The sequence below is a fragment of the Dendrobates tinctorius genome, unplaced genomic scaffold, assembly GCF_039654945.1.
Source record: "Dendrobates tinctorius isolate UK_male_01 unplaced genomic scaffold, ASM3965494v1 ptg000177l, whole genome shotgun sequence".
Lineage (NCBI taxonomy): Eukaryota > Metazoa > Chordata > Amphibia > Anura > Dendrobatidae > Dendrobates > Dendrobates tinctorius.
In genome coordinates, this window is record NW_027361844.1 from 578,151 (window position 1) to 604,175 (window position 26,025).

General features: G+C 47.2%; 1 protein-coding gene across 3 annotated transcripts in view; it reads right to left on the reverse strand.

The window, feature by feature from the left end:
- The window catches only part of NBEAL1 (neurobeachin like 1), a 363,036-nt gene extending 349,765 nt beyond the window's left edge, over window positions 1-13,271 (reverse strand). For all 3 annotated transcript variants that reach the window (XM_073551440.1, XM_073551438.1, XM_073551439.1), the window contains exon 1: window positions 12,840-13,271. The gene's annotated coding sequence lies outside the window, so the exon portion shown is untranslated. The remainder of the gene's footprint in view (window positions 1-12,839) is intronic.
- Between the last annotated feature and the right edge of the window lie 12,754 nt (window positions 13,272-26,025).

Sequence of the window (26,025 nt, forward strand, 5' to 3'; positions counted from 1 at the left end):
CCCCATCGAAGGGTGTTGGCCGCAGATCTCTTACAGCGGGAAGGGAAAGGCAGGGCCTCCCGATCCTCACATGATGCCTGGTACGGCCAGGGATAGGAACTCTCTCGTCAATCCTATCCTCAGTGGGACAGGAAAAACACTGAAGGGTGGAGATGGGAGGGTCCTTTTAAATCTCTCGTTGATTCCTGTCCCAATGAGGATGTCCTCCATGGTGCGGTCAGGATTGGTAAACTGGAAATGGAACTTTTTGGAAAGGCATATCAGCTCTATGTTCATGGATGGAAAAATGAAGCATATCAATAACAGAACACTGTCCCTACTGTGAAACATGGAGGAGGCTCTGTTACGTTCTGGGGCTGCTTTGCTACATGTGGCACAGGGTGTCTAGAATCTGTGCAGGGTACAATTAAATCTCAAGACTATCAAGGGATTCTAGAAAGAAATCTTATGAAAAAAATATTCAGCACTTACTGCATTTAAATACTGTACCAAATTTATTACCGTATATATTTTAGGAGTCAGTCCATTTTATACCAACTCAGACTCTACCAAAATGGACATCGACTCCACAGCCCTGCTAATCACTTTCTGACCTGCAGTGGTCTGATTTTCCTTTTCAAGTGAAAACCCTTTATAATCAGGAGAGGGAGAGGTCAGAAGAACTTCATTGATCAGAAAATTACTCCATATCCTAGCGGTTTGCCATGGCTTTTAGGGTACAGATTGTTACATGGGGTTATGGCCCCAATTCATCACTTCTATTGTTCCTGTTTCTTGTCTAGTTTTGTGCCTTATTGTGCAGCCTATAATTATTCTATTTGCGCTTTTATTGAAATCAAGTTTATACATGTGCTCGACAAATTTTTTTTTTTCTTTCTGCTTTGTGGATGGATTTTAGCAATACCAGATGTTTTTGCTTGATTCGTCAATTGCTACCCTTTAAAAAGTAGCAAAATTTGGAGCAATTTCCTTACAGTTCACACCGAGTAGTAAATTTTTGAGCAGCTAAAACTGTTGGCACCAAATCGAGACACTTGGTGTCAAAAGTCCCAATTACAATTTAAAACAGGGAGAAAGCCCATTTTTGACTTTGCGTCAAATTCATGAATAGCGTGCGCCATTTTCATGAACTTGGCACCAAAAGCAGCAACTGATAAATGACAAAAAAGGAAAGTAACTAAAAAAAATGCAAATGATGAATAGAGGCTTAAATCTTCTCAACCACTTCACAAGTCACAAAATGTTGTGGTTTTACCATGACTTGTTGGCGATGTGATTCTATAGATCACTAGCCTAAAGGCCCCCATATATAAAGGTGTACCAAATGGAGGAGCTTGACAAAATTGACCATTCAGCATTTGGTTCTTTAGACAGCGAGAGATAGACTTTTGGATGATAAATGTTCATAATCATCCGAAAGATCGGTCGGGCACAGCTGATAATTTTTGCACGACTATTGTCCATGACATGATGTGCTGATCGTTTGGAAAACAAAAGATCTATTATTTCCCTTAACCCATCCAACCGATCGATTATCAAATGTTTTTACTTGCTATACATTGTAAATGTATGGGTTCATCCAGAAGATATTTGTACAATGTACTGTGACTTGTGTATGGTGCGATCGTGCAAACTTTTCATCATTCGATTGTCATCTCATTTCATCATTCGATTGTCATCTCATGTGTATGAGGGGCCTTAAGGTTTTGTTCATTTCAATGATGACCATAAAAGTAGGGCAATAAGTTGTTAAATAGTAACTAGAGGCAGTCTTTAAAGTATAACTGCACTGTTAAAAAAAAAAAAAAAAAAAAACTTTTGCTATGTTAGGCTAGTTTCACACTAGCGTTTATGAGCGCAGCGACGGCCTGCGCACGGCCGCCTCTAAGCCCCGCCCCCTGCCGTGCCCCCGCCGGTAGCTCCGCCCACCGGCGCATGACGCTGCATGCGCCCTGCGTCCCCTATCTTTATCACAGGGGGCGCAGGCCGTGCGCAGTATGCGTTTGGCGGCGCATGCGCCTTTTTGACGGTGCGCCGACGCAACCAAACTGCAGCAGGTTGCGTTTGGCGCAGGTCGGCGCACCGTCAAAAGGACGCATGCGCCGCCAAACGCATATTGCGCACGGCCTGCGCCCCCTGTGATAAAGATAGGGGACGCAGGGCGCATGCAGCGTCATGCGCCGGTGGGCGGAGCTACCGGCGGGGCGCGGCAGGGGGCGGGGCTTAGCGGCGGCCGTGCGCAGGCCGTCGCTGCACTCATAAACGCTAGTGTGAAACTAGCCTTATATAGACATGTCAGGTGTTTTGATCAGTGGGGGTCCAGGTGCCATGACCTCAACCATTCGCTAAAATGAAAGAGCAGAAATGCTTAGCTACAGGGCCAGTGCCAGCACCCAACGCACCCGGAAAGTTCCTGGGGCCCTGTGCCACCAGGGGGGGGGAGCTTACGCTATGGGGGCCCAGTACCAGCGAGTGGGCCACCCTGCCTGCTAAGGGCCCGGGTACTTGCAATACTTACCCCTCCCTGTTCCTTCACAGCTGCTGCATCTTATGACTATGGGACGTTTCAGATCAGAGAGCGCAATGACGTCACTTCTGTACGCTGTCTGCTCTGAACAGTCACAGAGCAGAGAGACGGAAGATGGTGACCCTGAGGAGTCTGGCGCAGAGCAGCGAACAGCGAGTATTTCATTTTTTTTTAATGTATGGAGCATTATGTGGGGCTCATTATACTGTATGTAGGAACATATGGTACTCATACTATATGGAGCAATATATGGTGCTCGATATACGGTGTGGAGAAATATATGAGAGGTCCATTACTCTGCATGGAGAAATATATGGGGCTCAATATTCTGTATGGAGCAATATATGGGGCTCAATATTCTGTATGGATCAATATATGGGGGCTCATTATGCTGTATGGAGCAATATATGGGGCTCATTATTCTGCATGGAGCAATATATGGAGCTCAATATTCCGTATAGAGCAATACATGGGGCTCATTATTCGGTAAGGAGCAATACATGGGGCTCATTATTCTGTATGGAGCAATATATGTGGCTTAATATTCTGTATGGAGCAATATATGGGGCTCAACATTCTGTATGGAGCAATATATGGGGCTCAATATTCTGTATAGAGCAATATATGGGGATCATTATGCTGTATGGAGCAATATATGGGGGCTCATTATTTCATATGGAGCAATATATGGAGCAATATATGGGGCTCAATATTCCGTATGGAGCAATATATGGGGCTCATTATTCTGTATGGAGATATATATTTGGGGGCTCATTATTCGGTATGGAGCAATACATGGAGCTCATTCGGTATGGAGCAATATATGGGGCTCATTCTGTATGGAGCAATACAGGGGGTTTATTATTCTGTATGGAGCACTATGTAGTGCTGCCCATAATACTATATGGAGGACTATACTGTCCAGTTTCTGACCTATTGTAGAATTTACAACCGATAGCACTCATGTAATGTAAAAAGTAAGTGAAATCTTTGGCATTGTACCTATATTTCTCTGCAGTATCTGTGCATCATGAACCGTGGTATGTGTTAAAGGGACCCACAGACTTTTTCGCCTGGAGCCGGCCCTGCTTAGCTAGTGCGGCTCTCTGAGATGGAAGAAAGGCTCAATAAAAAGTCTAGGAAGTCTCCTTTCAGTATAAGAAGAAACAGAGATTTTCTGATAGCTTTTGCTCTCTTGTTTTCACAACTGGAGGTGGTCTCCCCAACTGTAGACCCACCGATCATAGATTCTGACATGTCTCTGGGACATGTCAAGATTTTTTTTTTTTTTTTTTTTTTTTAAGTGCATCTACACTTTAAGGAAGGGATAAGAGGAATGTGCTGCATCCAAATAGAGAGGGAGATATGCAACTGGGCAAATTCCTCTGGATCAGCTGTGAGCAGAGCATGGCAGGCAGGGAACAATTAGTGCATGTGACACCTTTAACCCCTTCATGAGCTTTTTGTCAAGTCAAAGAACATGTATTGTGTGTGGTTGAAGATCACTTTCTGGGGATAATTGCTGTATGCAAGAATTTCATCATCCAGATCCACAGCCATTAGCTGTTTCTTTAAGGAGAGGTTGTCAGGTTTTTTTCAGTTCTGTAATGGATTAAACCCTCATTCAGATGTCCATGTTTCCATTATGAGTGCTGTAATGCTGGGCTGTGACGTGTGGTGAAACTCAACACACAGCCCAATCAATCAGGAGGATTGCGAGCCACTGGGTTAAGCCCGGGTGATACAAGGTATTCTGGTACATGAAGGGATATCAGTGGGCGGCTGCAGTCGGAGTCACGTGATGCCAAGTGAGCGGTCAGTGATAGTGCCGCTCACAGGCATAGATGACAAAAAGAGACATTTACAAAAATAATTTTATACAAGGTTTAAATTGGTAGGGACATTATAGAATGTAGTGGACAACCCCTTTAAGAAAAACAAAATTAAGACTTTGGAGTTGCCTAGTCAAATTCCTGACCTTAATCAGATTAAGATGGTGTGGCATGACCTTAAAAAAGGAGGTTGATGCTCGGAAACCCTACAATGTAGCTGAAATAGAACAATTCTACAAAGACGAGTGGGCTAAACCTACAGTCAGACGAGAGAGCAGAGCCGCATGAAGAGGGTGTCCCTGAAGTGAGAGGAGACCAAGACAACAGATAGCGTGATCCAGAGTACGAGGAAGAGAGACAGAAGGACTGAGACAGGAGGCCAACTGGGGTGGTCCCGAGTTCACAAACCAAAGAGGTAACAGGACAAATCGGAGCAGGGAACACGAAACGAAGAGTGTTCCGTGTGGTAGTTCTGAGGTGTCAGAAAGCAAAGAAGCTAAGTACAGGTCATAGCGGCACAAATAGCTCCCATAACGGAAAAGCATGCGGAACCGTGAGTTGAGAATTAGGACTCTTGCTTACTTAACTGTAGTGTCGTTAATGATGACGGGGGAAGCTCCCAAAGAACTGTGCAGGGTGGTGGTGAAGGCAGAGGAACTAACAGACAGAATCGTGTGCACTTAGGAAGTAAAGAGAGAATGTGAATAAAAATGTTCTGTGTGTTAAGAGAAACGACCATGACGACTTGCTTCAGCGATAGACACTGCACATACTTCTCCCAATGTTATGGTTCAATAAAAGTTTATATTTAAGTGGTGATCTCTCTCATTGAACTTTATAACATCCGATCCTGTACAGCCTAAGTCACGGGCACCATGCGGCCTGCAAGGGAGTAGCTCCCCCATAAACAAAGTCCACACACCCGGTCAGGATCCCCATTTCAATGTAGCGTGTCGGAGCTCAGAAGATGAGCACCTTGCCCATGGCTACCACCCCTCATTACATCTAACAAGCTATCCATTCATTTGAATGAGAAAACGATTTCAGGTTTCCGCAAGTGAATTGTAGCAAAACAAAAGGTGTGCTGAGGTTTAGGACTAGTGGACACAACCGTATTTTTGGGACAGAGTGTGGTCTATGAGAAGAAAAAAAAAAAGCACTTGGACCAATGTTATACAATGGGGCAGTGCAGATTAGCAAATTTTTTCACTGATTGAATACGTATGTAAAAAAATATTGCAGTATGCACACATTTCCTCTGAAAATCAGATGAGACTCAGCCATTCAAGTCTATGGGTGAGTGAAAGCAATCGGATAGAGACACAGTATAGCATCCGATTTTTAGGTATACATTTTAACTCTTACAGGAAACTGCAAATGGTCCTGTACATAATTAAAGGGAACCTGTCACTAGGAATAATGCTGTTAACCTGCAGATATGGTTAGCATTATAGTTATGAGGCTGTCCGATGCCTGCATGCAGCCGAATGCAGCGGGGAGAAAATGATCTTTATTTTCCCTGCAGGCATTCGGTAATCAGTCATGGGGATGAGGCCGGTTCAGTCACCGCTCTGAATATACCGAGCAGGCGCTGTAACTGCGCCCCCGGCCCTGACTGACACTGGATTTATATTGCGGACGGCTGTCAGTCAGGGCCGGGGGCGCGGTTACAGCGGCAACTCTACTCAGTACTGAGTAGAGCGGTGACTGAACCGGCCTCGCCCCTATGACTGATTACCAAATGCTAGCGGGGAGAATAAAGATCATTTTCTCTTTGCTGCATTCGGCTGCGTGCAGGCGCCAGACAGTATTATAACGCTGTTAACCTGCAGATTAACCCCACATTGGCAGGTTAACAGAGTTATTTCTGGTGACAGGTTCCCTTCAATAGCTGAGCTAAAAAAAAAAAAAAATTGCAAACGGACGACAAGTTAGGAAAAAATTGTCTCACTTTTCATTTACTGGATAAAATGCTGAACAATTTTGTATACGCTCATGTGAATCTACCTGTTAACTTACCACGATAAGTTTTTGTTGTGTATTTTTACCGGGCAAAATAGGTCAGAGTCTTACAATTCCAGCAAAGTGGATGGGAGCTAAAGACATCTCGTGCGCATTGTGCTTTTTTATTATACACACACACAGTGTAAACTAACCTGCGGTGCACATTTAAAATCTCCAACAAGTCAATTTGTCTTGCAGGTACACTTAGATTTATTTATTTGGATCGGCAAAATTTGCAAGTTCCGGAAAACAATTTAAAGCACTGTACTCTCTGCGCTTTCCTGGCTCCCGCTGCTGCCTATCAACTGACCTCTTGTTTTGACATCTCATCCAATGAGACCGCTGCAATCAATCACAAGTTGCAGAGGTCACATGGGACTAAAAATCAAAGCAAGAGAAAAGATTGGACCAAGACCACAGGAGGATTGGGCTAGAGTTAGCAGGAAAGGCTAGAAAAGTTATATACGGTATTTTATGCTATTCACAGTCAAATGCAGCGACACATTTTTCCCACAATCTGTTTCGATTTAATGCTCATGTGATTGGACCAAAAAAAAACAAAAAAAAAAAAAACACATGGAGAATAGTGCATATTACACCAGAAATTATCTCCAGCACCAAACGATATTCTGCAATAATTTACAGTCAGTCCCAAGTACTATTCTAATAATTACATTCTCCCTGTGAAAATCAATTTAGATTTTCCTCGCTATTTATCACACTGCTACAGGAAAACTATCACTCCATCTCCACTCCAGAGTCATCATGTGGACTGGAGAATCCCACCAATCATTCTTACCTAGTAACTCACCGAGGAGATATTCCACAGAAAATCATCAAATGTGGACGATTTCCCTAATCAGATTGCAGGGGCATGGGACGCACCACCATATATGCAGACCCTCAGTCTACATTGACATTTTGCAGTAAATGCTGTGTAAATCCAGTCCGGATCTCGGATTAGGAACAACAAAAGTATTACAGTGTGGATGGAATTCTTCAGACTCAGCTGGAATTCTCTGTGCAGTAACGTGCTGCGTCAATGTATAACATATACTGGTCATTAATTTTTATCACAGAGTTCCAAAATCCCCTCAAGAAAATCCCTGCAACTCAATCTGTATACTGACTCAAGGGTAACATTGTTGCTGGCGGCCAGGACAGAGATCGGTGGGGCAGAAGAGAGAAAGCAGAGGCAACTATCAAAATGTATTTTTAGGATAGGGAATCAGTAATTATAAATCTACAAGCAATCTTCCCCAAATTCAGAACAGTAAGGTGCAAATTTTCCAGTCTGCGTTTCCAAGGAGCTAAACTTCCTGAAAACGTTTGAAGATGGGTCATCAATATCACATTGGTAAACCCTTTTAAGGGAACATTCACACATCATAAGTTTGTTGCAGAAAACTTATTTCTAGGTAGGATGTCAATATCAGATCAGTGGGGGTCGGACATCCGGCGCCTTCACTGATGAGCTGTTATTAGCCCCAGCAGGATGGAAACATTGCAGTTGGCAGCGAATCTGCAGTACCTGGGAGGTGCAACTACACAATGAATGAAGGCTTACCGCTCTACACAATGTTTACATACGCTGGAGCCAATAACAGCTGATCAGTGATGGTGCTGGGTCTCAGGGTATGTGCACACGCTGCGTTTCCGCAGCGGTTTTGGCCGCTGCGGACCCGCAGCAGTTTTAGCTGCGGTGTACAGTACCAGTCAAATGAATGGAAAAAAAAAAACGCTGTGTAGACGTTGCGGAAAAATCCGCGCGGATTTGCTGCGGTTTTGAAACCGCAGAAAGAATTGACATGTCAATTCTTTCTGCGGAATCCGCTGCGGCTTCCTATCCCCACCATTGTGGAGATGGTGAATCCGCAGGACCAAACCGCAGATAATCCGCAGGTCTTTTGACCTGCGGTTTATCTGCGGTTTTTGCAAAATCCGTGCGGATTAATCCGCAGCGGATTCCGCAGCGTCTGCACACACCCTCAGTCCTCCACCAATCTGATACTGATGACCTACTGGCTGTCCACATTTGCTGGTCTGTTTACTAGCAACATGCGAGAAGTCATCCATAGTGACAAAGCTGTGGTCAGTGAAGTGTTAGTGATGTGAATTCTACTGCATGCTGAGGTAAACAGGTTGGGGTGGGGGGTAGAGATAACCTGGGGAACAAGAAAATGTCAGGGTGAGGAGAGTTATAAAGATAGACATGTTATGAATGACCAGTGACTCCGGCACAGTAACATCAGGGTCCCATGATACCATATAGCGTCCATAGCGCCTATCTCACAGAAGAACCACTGTGGTGTTACTGACCCGGGCTCAGATCATTTCACGCCATAAAAAAAAACATACAAGCCTTGCTGATCCAAACTCCCAAGTTCATCAGGACGTCTATGGTAAGATATTCTAGGACCACAAGCAGGTGACAGGACAGCAAAGTAAGCAAATCAAAGAGTCTGACCAATCTGTGGGTGAAAGTAACCAAACAGCAATAACTGCTGGCACAGCCCCTGCCAATCGCCAGCACAGTCACTGATCGCCAGCACGACCCAGGCCAATCACCAGCAGTCACTAATCGCCAGCACGACCCTGGCCACTCACCAGCACAGTCACTAACCTCCAGCATGACCCAGGTCAATCGCCAGCACAGTCACTAATCTCCAGCACGACCCAGGCCAATCGCCAGCACAGTCACTAATCGCCAGCATGACCCAGGTCAATCGCCAGCACAGTCACTAATCTCCAGCATGACCCAGGCCAATCGCCAGCACAGTCACTAATCTCCAGCATGACCCAGGGCAATCGCCAGCACAGTCACTAATCGCCAGCATGACCCAGGTCAATCGCCAGCAGTCACTAACCTCCAGCATGACCCAGGTCAATCGCCAGCACAGTCACTAATCGCCAGCGCGACCCAGGCCAATCGCCAGCACAGTCACTAATTGCCAGCACGACCCAGACCAATCGCCAGCAGAGTCACTAATTGCTAGCGCGACCCAGACCAATCGCCAGCAGTCACTAATCGCTAGCGCGACCCAGACCAATCGCCAGCACAGTCACTAATCGCCAGCAAGACCCAGACCAATCGCCAGCACATTCACTAATCGCTAGCGCGACCCAAGCCAATCGCCAGCAGTCACTAATCGCCAGCAAGACCCAGACCAATCGCCAGCAGTCACTAATCGCCAGCAAGACCCAGACCAATCACCAGCACAGTCACTAATCGCCGGCACGACCCAGACCAATCACCAGCACAGTCACTAATCGCCGGCACGACCTAGGCCAATTGCCAGCACAGTCACTAATCGCCGGCATGACCTAGGCCAATTGCCAGCACAGTCACTAATCGCCGGCATGACCTAGGCCAATCAACAGCACAGTCACTAATCGCCAGCACGACCTAGGCCAATCAACAGCACAGTCACTAATCGCCAGCGTAGTCACTAATCGCCAGCACAACCAAGGCCAATCGCCAGCACAGTCACTAATCGCCAGCGCGACCCAGGCCAATCGCCAGCACAATCACTAATCGCCAGCACGACCCAGACCAATCGCCAGCAGTCACTAATCACTAGCGCGACCCAGGCCAATCGCCAGCGTGACCCAGGCCAATCGCCAGCACAATCACTAATCGCCAGCACGACCCAGACCAATCGCCAGCAGTCACTAATCACTAGCGCGACCCAGGCCAATCGCCAGCGTGACCCAGGCCAATCGCCAGCACATTCACTAATCGCCAGCACGACCCAGACCAATCGCCAGCAGTCACTAATCGCTAGCGTGACCCAGGCCAATCGCCAGCAAGACCCAGACCAATCACCAGCACAGTCACTAATCGCTAGCGCAACCCAGGCCAATCGCCAGCACAGTCACTAATCGCCAGCACGACCCAGATCAATCGCCAGCACAGTCACTAATCGCTAGCGCGACCCAGACCAATCGCCAGCACATTCACTAATCGCCAGCAAGACCCAGACCAATCGCCAGCACAGTCACTAATCGCTAGCGCGACCCAGACCAATCGCCAGCAGTCACTAATCGCCAGCACGACCCAGGCCAATCGCCAGTACAGTCACTAAACGCCAGCAAGACCCAGGCCAATCGCCAGCACAGTCACTAATCGCCAGCGCGACCCAGGCCAATCGCCAGCACAGTCACTAATCGCCAGCGCGACCCAGGCCAATCGCCAGCACATTCACTATTCGCCAGCACAACCCAGACCAATCGCCAGCACAGTCACTTATCGCCAGCAGTCATTAATCGTCAGCAAGACCCAGACCAATCGCCAACACATTCACTAATCGCCAGCGCGATCCAGGCCAATCGCCAGCAAGACCCAGACCAATCACCAGCACAGTCACTAATCGCTAGCGCAACCCAGGCCAATCGCCAGCACAGTCACTAATCGCCAGCACGACCCAGACCAATCGCCAGCACAGTCACTAATCGCCAGCAAGACCCAGACCAATCACCAGCACAGTCACTAATCGCTAGCGTGACCCAGACCAATCGCCAGCACAGTCACTAATCGCTAGCGCGACCCAGACCAATCGCCAGCACAACCTAGGCCAATCGCCAGCACAGTCACTAATCGCCAGCACGACCTAGGCCAATCGCCAGCACAGTCACTAATCGCCAGCACGACCTAGGCCAATCGCCAGCACAGTCACTAATCGCCAGCACAACCTAGGCCAATCGCCAGCACAGTCACTAATCGCCAGCACGACCTAGGCCAATCGCCAGTACAGTCACTAATCGCCAGCAAGACCCAGGCCAATCGCCAGCACTGTCACTAATCGCCAGCACGACCCAGGCCAATAGCCAGCACAGTCACTAATCGCCAGCACGACCCAGGCCAATCGCCAGTACAGTCACTAAACGCCAGCAAGACCCAGGCCAATCACCAGCACAGTCACTAATCGCCAGCGCGACCCAGGCCAATCGCCAGCACAGTCACTAATCGCCAGCGCGACCCAGGCCAATCGCCAGCACATTCACTATTCGCCAGCACAACCCAGACCAATCGCCAGCACAGTCACTTATCGCCAGCAGTCATTAATCGTCAGCAAGACCCAGACCAATCGCCAACACATTCACTAATCGCCAGCGCGATCCAGGCCAATCGCCAGCAAGACCCAGACCAATCACCAGCACAGTCACTAATCGCTAGCGCAACCCAGGCCAATCGCCAGCACAGTCACTAATCGCCAGCACGACCCAGACCAATCGCCAGCACAGTCACTAATCGCCAGCAAGACCCAGACCAATCACCAGCACAGTCACTAATCGCTAGCGTGACCCAGACCAATCGCCAGCACAGTCACTAATCGCTAGCGCGACCCAGACCAATCGCCAGCACGACCTAGGCCAATCGCCAGCACAGTCACTAATCGCCAGCACGACCTAGGCCAATCGCCAGCACAGTCACTAATCGCCAGCACGACCTAGGCCAATCGCCAGCACAGTCACTAATCGCCAGCACAACCTAGGCCAATCGCCAGCACAGTCACTAATCGCCAGCACGACCTAGGCCAATCGCCAGTACAGTCACTAATCGCCAGCAAGACCCAGGCCAATCGCCAGCACTGTCACTAATCGCCAGCACGACCCAGGCCAATAGCCAGCACAGTCACTAATCGCCAGCGCGACCCAGGCCAATTGCCAGCACATTCACTATTCGCCAGCACGACTCAGACCAATCGCCAGCACAGTCACTTATCGCCAGCAGTCACTAATCGTCAGCAAGACCCAGACCAATCGCCAACACATTCACTAATCTCCAGCGCGATCCAGGCCAATCGCCAGCACAGTCACTAATCGCCAGCGCGACCCAGGCCAATTGCCAGCGCGACCCAGGCCAATTGCCAGCGCAGTCACTAATCGCCAGCGCGACCCAGGCCAATTGCCAGCGCAGTCACTAATCGCCAGCGCGACCCAGGCCAATCGCCAGCAGTTACTAATCCCCAGCACGACCCAGACCAATCGCCAGCAATCATTAATCTCCAGTATGAGCCAGACCAATCGCCAGCAGTCACTAATCACCAGCACAAGCCAGACCAATCGCCAGCACAGTCACTAATCGCCAGCACAGTCACTAATCGCCAGCACGACCCAGGCCAATCGCCAGCACAGTCACTAATCGCCAGCACGACCAAGGCCAATCGCCAGCACAGTCACTAATCGCCAGCACGACACGGACCAATCGCCAGCATGGCCACTGCTAATTGAAATCACTAATCGCGCCCTATGAATGGGACAGGCAGAAGTTCCCTAGTTGCTGCAGGGTCAGGCTGGGCGGTCTTCCTGTCAGTGCCATCAGTGCACACCTGGCGTCACTCGCTGCCCTCAGAGCTGTCCTGCGCCTGCAGCCTCCTCCAGTGTCCCAGGCTCTCCCCTCCCTCTATCTTCCACATCAGCGCACAGGCCCGGCCAGCTCAGCAGCCGCTCTCCCCGGCGCCTCTGATACTTACCGCGCCCGTCGCTGCCCGCTGAGCCTCCAGTGAGTCCCGGCTCCGGTCACCCTGTCCCGGGGCGGCGCCGTCCTCTCCGCGTTCCCACACACTCACGACCTGTCACCCCAGGAGCGCGCAGCAGGCGGTCTCTCCAAGCCCCGCCCCCACGTGACGTACATACAGCCACGCCCACACGGCTGCTGGCTACTGAGACGGTAACCTAGGCTTTCTAAGCCGCGTTCACACAGTGCGGCTGAGTAATGGGTATGTGAATGGTTCGAGCAGAGCGGTCACTGCAGGATAAGCTGAGTCTTTACAAACACTTTCATAGCTCCGCAGTGAAAAGCCGTACTAAAGGAGAGTGCATGCGCGCCCCCTGCTCCTCAGGTGTATGAAGTCCGGTACGCCGCTCCGTAACGTCAGGAGAAAAGAGGAAGCTGAGCCCCCTCCCCTCCGTGACTGACACGTTTTGTCTTTTGCTTATTTTTTTTTTTTACAATGTTGTCCAGCAGGGAAAGTTTTTAAACTTTACAAGTAACTTTAGAAGGGAATTTATGTATAGAAATCTCAGACTGACCGTCACTTGCAGAGAACAGGTGTGTGCAGGTGCCTGCTAAGAGCAGCCATCGCCATACATAACAATAAGGCTACGTGCACACGCTGCGGAATGGGGTGCGGATTTTGTAAGGCTGGAGTCACACACAACCATTAAAAAATCGGTCTGATTTTTACGTTCTGAAATCGCACCAAGGTTTCTTGACCAGTGATCTGTCTGTGATCCAATTTTTCATCGTTGATCCGATTTTATTCGCATGTAAGCATTCGTTTGACATCCGTCTTGCGATTTTTATTTATTTATTTTTTTTTTTTGATCCTTACAAAATGGACAAATAACGGTTTTTAGGCCTGAAACTCATTTAAAAAATCATCCCACCCTATATTTATGGGCTCTACAACAGGTGGGAGCCTGCTACCTTTGCCATAGAGTCAGTGCTTGGATTTGGTTAGCTCTGCTTTGTGCTAAACATGACAGACAGGCTGACTTTTAACACCACTGAGCGTGTTCTTTTCTATTGGGTTATATCCCGACGTTTTGGTGAGCCATACCCTGTCATTGTCGATCCGAGGAGGCATAGACGAATGTGGGTCCATCCGCTTTTGTTGCGCAGGATATCTAAAAGCCATTTCCACCGTCTCTATACATCTCTGCGTAGCCATCCGGGGAAGTTCTTTCAATATTGTCGGATGAGCCTTGCTACATTTGATCTTTTGCTGGAGATTGTGCGCCCTGGTATCACGTTTCAGGACCGAGGATGTGCAGAGCTATTTCTGCAGAGGAGCGACTTCTCCTCACCTTACGGTATGTCTTAAAGCAATATGTTGATGATGTGTGAAGCAGCATATTTCCTTACCAGACCTTGAACCTTATTTATTATTGCCATTTTTGATCACATTTTTTCTAGCACATTTCCAAATAAACATATGCTTGTGTTTTACTTAACCAAGCCATGGCATGTAATTTAATGTTGATCATGCCTACTTTAGAATTCATAGACTTTAAATGTGATTTAAGCTTTATCTGTTGTTTGTTGGGCTGTGTACTCATGGTTTTTTTTTTTTTTGTTTTGTTTTTTTAGCTTCCTTTCAACTGGCCTTTCATATGCTGGTCTGCATTTTGAATTTTTAATTGGGGAAATCAACAATCTCTGGCATTGTACGGTCTACATGCTCCGAAATCTGGTCCAGACTCCATCATGTGGTAATGCCGGAGCCAAAAATGGCTGACTAGTTGCGTATCTCGGAGCCCTGGATGAGAAGCACATCCGTGTGCGTAAGCCGCCGAACTCAGGGTCCCAATTCTATAATTATAAACAATATTTTTCTGTAGTATTGTTGGCACTGGTTGACACTCACTACAGGTTTATAATTGTAGATATTGGGGCCTATGGAAGAACTGGAGACTCCAGAGTCTTCAATTCTTCCATTATGGGTCAGCGGCTGCGTAATAATGAGCTTGACCTACCACCACCACGTCAGCTTCCAGACTCAAATCTGGAACCGGTGCCTTATGTTCTTGTAGCAGATGAGGCATTTCAATTGACCAGACATGTCATGAGGCCATATCCACGACGAACCCTTGACCGCCGGCGTCAAATATTTAACTTGCGCCTATCACATGCTCGGCGACTGGTGGAGTGCGCCTTTGGTATTCTTTCGGCAAAATGGAGGGTCCTACAGTCCACCATTCAGCTGAGTGAAGCAAATGTCAATGAAGTTATTAAAGCCTGTGTGGTCCTACATAACTTCACAAGAATTCATGACTGCCCCTCACATGATGATGCTGAAGTTGAGTCTGCAAATGTGTCTAGGCCTAGGACACATGTAATCCCACCCTGTCGTCCAATTTCAGGACTCAAAGTACGTGATGTGTTTACTACTTATTTTCTAACACCTCAGGGTGCTACTCCCTGGCAAGATGATGCCTTATCTATGCAGTGTTTTGTTTGTGTTGTGTTCTCAGAAAGATTTTTTGCTTGCCCTTTTGTGTTTTTTTTTTTTTTCTGAGTAATTTTTAGTAGTTCTATCTAACACATTACAGAACATGTACAAACAGGAACAGGCACACATTGTGAATGTTAACAAGTTTATTACTTGTTTTTTTTTGGTTTTGTGAATGCCGAAAGCAAATAACCATATTAATGCCATAATGTTTGCAGCACATTAGTAGTTAACATTAACACACCAAAAAAAACATCATGTATAAAGCAGAGAACCTCAAAAAGAGACCAAGAGTAAAACCTACAAGTCATGGTAGATTGGGGGGTGGTGAAGGTGGGGATCCTGTTTGGACATTTGCCCTTGGTTGCTGGGCCACATCTCTGTCCCCCTGGGCGCTGCCAGTTGGCTGTGCCATCTGTTGCATCCTGGCAGGATCTATTTGTGGGTTTGGGTAGGGGTAATTTTGAAATTGGTGGGGGTAGTCATGATAGGCCTGCCCTAATTTCCCATATCCCCCAATATGGCCATGTCTAACATACCCATGTTGGGGCCACCCTCCAACATTGCGTACATTAAAGTGGCCATATTGGGCATGTGCGCCCTGGCCCATATATTGGACCTGTGGAGCCACATTGGGGATGTGTGCAGGCTGAGGCAGAGGTGTTAGCACCCGTGGAGGAGGAACAGGTTCCAAGGATGGTTGACTTCTCACATCAAGTCCAACCAGCCTATCAATTTGATTTTCTTCTGACAGCTGCCACCTTTTCAGAACCTGAAACACAGTACGGGGATTATTGGGTGGTGTTCTGGCATCCAAAACGATCTGGAGAGCCCCTCTGGTACGCAGCCTGTACCCACGGGGAATTGCCCTCAAGTACTGTGCCAGACTGCGCCCATAAGCCTCCTCCCCATCATCGTGAGCAGCTGTGGACAAGTAGTCCAAGACACCTCGGTCAACCTGCATCCTTGTTCCCAAAGGTGCTCCTTCTCTCCTGTGCCTGCCTCGTCATGGTAGGGCAGAAGGCTGTGGAGAGGGATCCAGAGGCATGATGGGGCTGCTACTGTTGCCCTGGTCATCATGCTGTGCTGCCTGGCTACCAGATTCTGGTGGTGGTGACCTTGGTGGTGGTGGTGTGGCTCTGGGAAGTCCTGCAGATGGGTCTGACCCTGCAGCAACATCCGACTCAGGATCAATCACCACCTCAGAGTCGGAACCCGTCTCCCTCTCTGTGAGGTTTGACTTGGTGCTACAATTAAAAAAATTTAGAGTTTGCATAGCGAAATTACAAAGTACTACACTAAACCCGGCACTTTGGTCTCAGATCCATCACAGGAGCAAGGAAATGTAGGCGGTCGAAGTAGAGGTATTTCCGGCCGCTCCACTACGGGCCCTCAGCTGTCACTCCCTCCTGTATGTGTCCCTACAGCTGCGCCAACTCCTTGTCACATCAGTCACTACAATGTGAAACAAAACATAGGATTTCCTAAGACCACACATATGGCTATGTTATCAACGGTTTACATAGAGTTGTGGCCAAAAGTATTGACACCCCTGTAATTCTGTCAGATAATACTCAGTTTCTTCCTGAAAATGATTGCAATCACAAATTCTTTGGTATTATTATCTTCATTTAATTTGTCTTAAATGAAAAAACACAAAAGAGAATGAAGCAAAACATTGATCATTTCACACAAAACTCCAAAAATGGGCCAGACAAAAGTATTGGCACCCTCAGCCTAATACTTGGTTGCACAACCTTTAGTCAAAATAACTGCGACCAACCGCTTCCGGTAACCATCAATGAGTTTCTTACAATGCTCTGCTGGAATTTTAGACCATTCTTTTTTGGCAAACTGCTCCAGGTCCCTGATATTTGAAGGGTGCCTTCTCCAAACTGCCATTTTTAGATCTCTCCACAGGTGTTCTATGGGATTCAGGTCTGGACTCATTGCTGGCCACCTTAGAAGTCTCCAGTGCTTTCTCTCAAACCATTTTCTAGTGCTTTTTGAAGTGTGTTTTGGGTCATTGTCCTGCTAGAAGACCCATGACCTCTGAGGGAGACCCAGCTTTCTCACACTGGGGCCTACATTATGCTGCAAAATTTGTTGGTAGTCTTCAGACTTCATAAAGCCATGCACACGGTCAAGCAGTCCAGTGCCAGAGGCAGCAAAGCAACCCCAAAACATCAGGGAACCTCCGCCATGTTTGACTATAGGGACCGTGTTTTTTTCTTTGAATGCCTCTTTTTTTCTCCTGTTAACTCTATGTTGATGCCTTTGCCCAAAAAGCTCTACTTTTGTCTCATCTGACCAGAGAACATTCTTCCAAAATGTTTTAGGCTTTTTTCAGGTAAGTTTTGGCAAACTCCAGCCTGGCTTTTTTATGTCTCGGGGTAAGAAGTTGAGTCTTCCTGGGTCTCCTACCATACAGTCCCTTTTCATTCAGATGCCGACGGATAGTACGGGTTGACACTGTTGTACCCTCGGACTGCAGGGCAGCTTGAACTTGTTTGGATGTTATTCGAGGTTCTTTATCCAACATCCGCACAATCTTGCATTGAAATCTCTTGTCAATTTTTCTTTTCCGTCCACATCTAGGGAGGTTAGCCACAGTGCCATGGGCTTTAAACTTCTTGATGACACTGCACACGGTAGACACAGGAACATTCAGGTCTTTGGAGATGGACTTGTAGCCTTGAGATTGCTCATGCTTCCTCACAATTTGGTTTCTCAAGTCCTCAGACAGTTCTTTGGTCTTCTTTCTATTCTCCATGCTCAATGTGGTACACACAAGGACACAGGACAGAGGTTGAGTCAACTTTAATCCATGTCAACTGGCTGCAAGTGTGATTTAGTTATTGCCAACACCTGTTAGGTGCCACAGGTAAGTTACAGGTGCTGTTAATTACACAAATTAGAGAAGCATCACGTGATTTTTCGAACAGCGCCAATACTTTTGTCCACCCTCTTTTCTATGTTTGGTGTGGAATTATATCCAATTTGGCTTTAGGACAATTCTTTTTGTGTGTTTTCATTTAAGACAAATTAAATGAAGATAATAATAACAAAGAATGTGTTTACAATCATTTTCAGGAAGAAACTAAGTATCTGACAGAATTTCAGGGGTGTCAATACTTTTGGCCTGAACTGTATGCTTAGGCACACATTTTGAAACTTATATGAATATTTAAGATGGGTCGACACCAATACTACAAAAATAAGTAACAGGTTGAGGCCTACTACAAAGGACCTTCTAAACAAACGAATTTCCAAGAAAATTTTGAAAAACCTGTGGTAATGATGCGAACATCTATTATATTTTGAGTCAAAAAAACAAAAGATATATACTGGCTAAGATATGGACAAAAAAACAAGGAGATCACTGCATTTGGTGCCAGAACAATTAGCTAAGTATTTAAATGTTTTGGAACAAAAATCGTCATGGGGCCACCAGTCAAGGAGGTGTAATTTATATGTTGAAAATATGCACACATTAAATGGCGTAGGAATATGGTACAGATATGTGAGCAATGACTCCACATCTTGTAACTTACATTGAGCATATTACATTAGGGTTTTTGATTATGTGTACACATTATTTAACTTACTAATTTGCTCCTGCTCCTCCCGAGGTCTTGCCGCATAGCCACTGTACATCTGGGCACAGATTCTTCTCCACGCTGCCTCCTTGCGGGTCCAGTCAGCATAGTGGGGATCTCTCTGGTCCCATAGTTCTGGCCTCTCCTGGACTAGAATTATCAGCATTTCCACATTGACTGGCGTGGACATGATGGAGGACTCCGTGGAGGCGTTCTTCCTGGGTTTTCTTTTTATGCTGCAAGTGAAATTTGCATCCCAAAGCTTCCTGCCAATGCCTGATGCTATTTCCTGTTGACCAGGAGAAGTGTTGCAATTTAATCGCAAGTCACACGTGTGGTCCGTTTTTAATGCGATTTTTAATCGCACCCATAGACTTGCATTGGTGAATCCGATCCGAAAATCGCTGACAATCGCAGCATGCTGCGATTGTCTCGGTCCGAGGATCAGATCTGATAAAAAAAATCGGATAATGGGAGCTAAACCATAGAATAATATTGGGATGAAAGCAATGCGATTATTTTTATCGCATTGCATTCGTCCGATTTATTCGCTAGTGTGACTCTGGCCTAAAATCCGCAGGTAAATCTGCAGGTCAAAAGATCTGCGGTTTTACCTGCGGATTGCTCTGCGGTTTTTCTTCTCCACAATGGAGGAGATGGCAAACCGCAGCGGATTCCGCAGAAAGAATTGACATGTCAATTCTTTCTGCGGTTTCAAAACCGCGGAAAAATCTGCACCGTCTGCACTGCGGTTTTTTATTCCCACAGGGAATAATGGTACTGTACACCGCAGCAAAAACTGCTGCGGACTCGCAGCGGCCAAATCCACTGCGGAACCGCAGCAGAATCCGCAGCGTGTGCACACATCCTAAAGCTGCAGACATGGATTATGTGAGCACACCGGGTGTCTGCGCCGATGACGCCCCGGCGGAGTGTCCCAGCACGCACCTGGTGTCTGCACCGATGACGCGCCGGCGGAGTGTCCCAACACGCACCTGGTGTCTGCGCTGATGATGCCTCGACGGAGTGTCCCAGCACGCACCTGGTGTCTGCGCCGATGATGCCCCAGCAGCGTCCCAGCACGCACCTGGTGTCTGCGCCGATGATGCCCCGGCGGAATGTCCCAGCACGCACCTGGTGTCTGCGCTGATGATGCCCCGGCGGAATGTCCCAGCACGCACCTGGTGTCTGCACCGATGACGCCCTGGCGGAATGTCCCAGCACGCACCTGGTGTCTGCACCGATGACGCCCTGGCGGAGTGTCCCAGCACGCACCTGGTGTCTGTACCGATGATGCCCCGGCAGAGTGTCCCAGCACGCACCTGGTGTCTGTACCGATGATGCCCCGGCAGAGTGTCCCAGCACGCACCTGGTGTCTGCACCGATGATGCCCCGGCAGAGTGTCCCAGCACGCACCTGGTGTCTGCACCGATGATGCCCCGGCGGAGTGTCCCAGCACGCACCTGGTGTCTGCACTGATGACGCCCTGGCGGAATGTCCCAGCACGCACCTGGTGTCTGCACCGATGACGCCCTGGCGGAGTGTCCCAGCACGCACCTGGTGTCTGTACCGATGATGCCCCGGCAGAGTGTCCCAGCACGCACCTGGTGTCTGTACCGATGATGCCCCGGCAGAGTGTCCCAGCACGCACCTGGTTTCTGTACCGATGATGCCCCGGCAGAGTGTCCCAGCACGCACCTGGTGTCTGCACCGATGACGCCCTGGCGGAGTGTCCCAGCACGCACCTGGTGTCTGCACCGATGACGCCCTGGCGGAGTGTCCCAGCACGCACCTGGTGTCTGTACCGATGATGCCCCGGCAGAGTGTCCCAGCACGCACCTGGTTTCTGTACCGATGATGCCCCGGCAGAGTGTCCCAGCACGCACCTGGTGTCTGCACCGATGATGCCCCGGCGGAGCGTCCCAGCACGCACCTGGTGTCTGCACCGATGACGCCCTGGCGAAGTGTCCCAGCATGCACCTGGTGTCAGCAAAAAGACATACGTAAGACCGTGTAATGAGCGAAGGATGGGGAAGGGTTAATTCAAGTATATTAGAAAATAGTTTAGATGATGGCATCAAATAGATGAAGATGGAAAATTAAGTTGTATTTCCGACCACCCCCTTAAGAAACGGCTCTTCCCTTTTGTCTACTTTACATCTGCATCATTTCTCAAATGTCTATTTCTTTTGTTAGGGTGCCAGAAGGGTTAACCGTTTAGCTGCATTTTTTCAGCACAATTTACAAAATCTTTTTTTTCACAGCACAATTCAATTTTGAAGTGACCTTGAGGGGCCTACAAGTCAGAAAAGCCCAAAAGTGATGCTGATCAAAAACTGCACCCCTCAAAGTATTCCAAACCACATTCAGGAAGTTTGGGAACCCTACAGGAACTTCTACCCCTTCATCCAGGGCCATTTTTCATTTTTTTTTTTCATTTTTCATTCCCCTTCTTCCCAGAGCCATAACTTGTTTTATTTTTCCATCAGTATGGCCATATGAGGGCTTGTGTTTTGTGGGATGAGTTGTACTTTTGAGTGGCACCATTCATTCTACCATATCATGTACTAAAAAACAGGTAAAAAAAAAATCCAAGTGCAGTGAAATTCCAAATAAAAGTGCAATCCCACAATTTTTTTTACATCTATAGTTTATTTTTTATTCAAGTGGTGAAAAAAATTCCAAAATTTGTATGAAAAGAAAGTTTTGGGGTTTATCACCATTTTCCAAGATCTGTAACACTTTCATTTTTCCGGATCTGTGGCTGGGTGAGGACTTATTTTTTTTTGCACCCTTAGATGCCGTTTTTATTGATACCATTTGGGGGTAATTACAATGTCTTTATCGCCTCTTATTGCATTTTATTGCAATGTTGCTGCAGCCCAAAATATGTAATTCGTGCGTTTTGATTTTTTTCTCGTTATGCCGTTTGCCGATCTCATTAATTTTCTTTATATTTTGATATATTGGATATTTCTTAACATAGAGATACCAAATGTGTATATTTTTTAAAATTGTTTCATGTTCAGTGGGGAAAAAGGGGGGTGATTTTAACTTTTTTTTATTTTTCTTTTCATATTTTTTTAAAACTTTTTTTTTACTTTAATAATCCCCTTAGGAGACTTGAAATTGCGATTGTCTGATCGCCTGTGCTATGCACAGCAGGGTTTCAGCTCTGTTATGTATAGCAAAAATTACGCCGGTGTTCACAGGAGATTTACAATGACAATCACAGGGTCATCAGCAGACCCCCGGCTGTAGTGACAACCCATCTTCCCCCTCCCCTGATCATATGACTGGAATGCCAATGGGCTGGGTTTGTGCCATACTTCGGGCTGGTGTGAGTTAAATCCTGCTGTCAGAGATTGACAGCAAGATTTAACTGATTAACAGCCGCTGGTGGAGCACTTGCGATTGTTAAAGGCACATGATAGCTGATTAAATCAGCCATCATGAACAGGGAAAGATGCGGAGCCCGCATCAAAGTCCGGAACACGATATATTACGTAAATATACGTGATATGTCTTAAAGAGGTTAAAAGAATTAATGTAAAGTGGTGATATCCCATATTTCGTTGACAACTACTGTGGCCGTGCTCAGAACAAAAGAGCGCTGCTTGACTTTTTGAGAATAGATTTTGCTGGAATAGTTTGGGGGAGCGATTAGCAGAGCTGAGTCTTAAGTGCCAGAGCATAAGCACACAGTAGTTCTTTCACAGTAAAAATTGGAAATATGCCATCTTAGTGCTCATACATTGAGACCTGCGAGGAGATGAACTGGAGTCAGACACTCCTGATTCACAATGAAGTGTGCACCTTTTCATGAATCAGGAGCGTCGGATGAGTGGCGTTTTCCTCCGTGTGCACCTCACCACAAATCCTTCTCCTGGCATAGCATAGTGAACGCCGCCACTTGTTGCTAATTTGACAAGAAGAAGTCGCCACACCGAGGTCCCACCTAAGCTTCGCCCACTTTGGTGGAGCTAGACAAAAATGGCATGAGGACGCCAAAGGTTGTATAATTTTAGCAGGGCCTCCAGTTTCAACAAAATTATGCAACTTTTTAAAGCTTTTTACTCCAGAATACTGGCAGAAAAGCTTTAATGAATAGGACCCATTGTGCTTCTGTGCGTCCTGTAAATTAAGTAGGATTTCCCCACTACAATAATGCCAAACGTGGATGCTAACTGTGGGGCCCCGTCACACACAGCGAGATCGCTAGCAAGATCGCTGATTTTGTGACGCCACAGCGATCTCGCTAGCGATCTCGCTGTGTGTGGCACCCATCAGCTACCAGCCCCCCCCCCCGCCGGGTATCTCTGATCGTGCAGGATCGTCCTGGGCTGTTTTTTGATTGCTGGTCTCCCGCTGACCAGCACGCATCACTTTGTGTGGCAGCGGGAGAGCAACGATCAGTGACACTGGGAGCTGGTAACCAACTGTCACTGATGAAGTGAAGATAGGGTACGCCCATAGGTGGAGCAGACCGGAGGAGGCGCGGTAGGGGGCGGAGCTTCACATCGAGGGTCCGCTGCGCCTCCAAACGCTAATGTGAAACCAGCCATACTGGGGGTAGTGGCTGCAGTAAAGCGGGGTCCCAGGGTCACTACTGGCGGAGGGAGGCGTGGGGTGATGCCGCAGGCTGGGATGAGGGGGTGTCCGATGTGCAGTGGGTCGGTTGTCCGGTGCTGCAGGTGTCCCTGGTGGTGCTGCCTGGGGTATCTGATGCTGCTGCCTGCCGCTGCGGGGGGCTCTGCCACCATTTTGTGAAAGGCCAGAGCCCCCCCTCAGTTCCGTGGTTTCCTGTGGTGGACTCCGGGAAAATGGCTGTCAGGGGGGCGGAGCATGCGCAGATGGAGATCTCAGCATCAAGAAACCACGGAACTGTACCCCGCCAGGCCAGTCCGACCCTGCTCAGCAGCTATTAATCATTTAAAGGACTGTTTACAGTTTCCTATGCTACAGAATTGTGGGAGCGAGGCCAAAGACATTGGCAGTGCATTGAGTTAGTCAGGTATTGTTCAATTTTACACACTGGTCAGACTTTATTTCCTTTAACACATCACTCATTTAATAAAACTGTACTAATACTAACTGCCATGCTAATGTGAGGACACAGAGACATTTTGGTTTAAACTTGGGAAACTCATAAAAATTAATGCATTTCACATCCTGTTGTACCTGCTTTCTTATTTAAAAACGATGAAAAAAACCTAATGGCTACTTTTTTTGCTGCTTTTTGTGCTAGTTTTCTATGGATGAAAAATACAATGCAAAAACGCTACAAGAACTGGCATGCTGTAGTTTTAATAAACAATTTATGTGTATGAGATTTCAGAAGTCTCATAGCTTTTGCTGATACTGTAAAAAAAAAAAAAAAAAAAAAAAATCACAGCAATAATGCAACGTGTGATCATAGCCTAAAAGTGATCCAAAATGTTTTGCACCCTGAAATGTTACCCAATAAAAACTTCAACTCATCTCTCAAAGTAATACAGCCTCCACTAAGGCCCATCACCTCTTAATAGAAAAATAGGTGGTTTCCACATTATGGGTAGAAGTGTAGCACAAGGCTCTTGAAAGCAATATGGTTCCCCAGCCCCCAAATACAATCCAGCAAAATCTGTGCTTCCAAATGCTCCTTTCCCTTCTAAAGGCCCCGTTGAACACATCAATGTCCCAGCGATCCCACCAACAATCCGACGTGGATGGGATTGCTGGGACATAGCTGATCGCTGGTGAGATGTCACATAAACAGACCCACCAGCGATCAGGACCAGCGAGCAGGCTGGTATCCATTGTAAACAGCGGGCATCTAAGAGCCGCGCGGCTCTTAGATACCCGCTGTTTACCTTGGAAATCAGCGTCACTTCATCTTCACGTCACTTCATCGCATCCCCGCTGTGTGCCCGTCTGACTGCAGCGCAGCTCCTGACATCGGATTAGAGCCGCCGCCGAGATCAGCATGGGAGCGAGGAGGAGAGGTGAGTATAATTTTTATTTTTTTTATTTATATAGTGAGTCCTGGTTGCATGATTATGATACCCTGTATTGGGGGGCAGCATGCTATACCCCATATGAGGAGGGGGCAGCATGATACCCCGTATGATGGGGGCCAGCATGATACCCCGTAAGAGTGGGGTAGTACGATACCCCGCATGAGTGGGGGCGGCATGATAAACCATATACACTATGCTCCAAATTATTATGGAAATTATATTTTTCTCTGATTTTCCTAAGTGGCCGGTGCAAATGACAGTTAGTCTAATAAAAGTCATCACCCATTAGAGTATACATCGAATTTTATTGAAGAAACCTCCCAATGATAACAGTATAATCTCCAAAATGAATATAAACGCAAAATGCACTGTTCCAAATTATTAGGCACAGTGGGATTTCTAAACATTTGATATGTTTTAAAGAACTGAAAATGCTCGTTTGTGGAATTTGCAGCATTAGGAGGTCACATTCACTGAACAAAAAAGCTATTTAACTCCAAAACATCCTAACAGGCCAAGTTACATGTTAACATAGGAACCCGTCTTTGATATCACCTTCACACTTCTTGCATCCATTGAACTTGTGAGTTTTTGGAGAGTTTCTGCTTGGATTTCTTTGCATGAAGTCAGAATAGCCTCCCAGAGTTGCTGTTTTGATGTGAACTGCCTCCCACCCTCATAGATCTTTTGCTTGATGATACTCCATAGGTTCTCTATAGGGTTGAGGTCAGAGGAAGATGGTGGCCACACCATGAGCTTATCTCCTTTTATGCCCATAGCAACCAATGACTCAGAGGTATTCTTTGCAGCATGAGATGGTGCATTGTCATGCATGAAGATGATTTTGCTCTTGAAGTCACGTTTCTGCTTTTTATACCATGGAAGAAATTTGTCAGTCAGAAACTCTATATACTTTGCAGAGGTCATTTTCACACCTTCAGGAACCTTAATGGGCCCTACCAGCTGTTTCCCCATGATTCTGGCCCAAAACATGACTCCACCTCCTTGCTGACGTCGCAGCCTTGTTGTGACATGGTGGCCATCCACCAACCATCCACTACTCCATCCAGGGTTGCTCGACCCTCATCAGTAAACAAGACGGTTTGA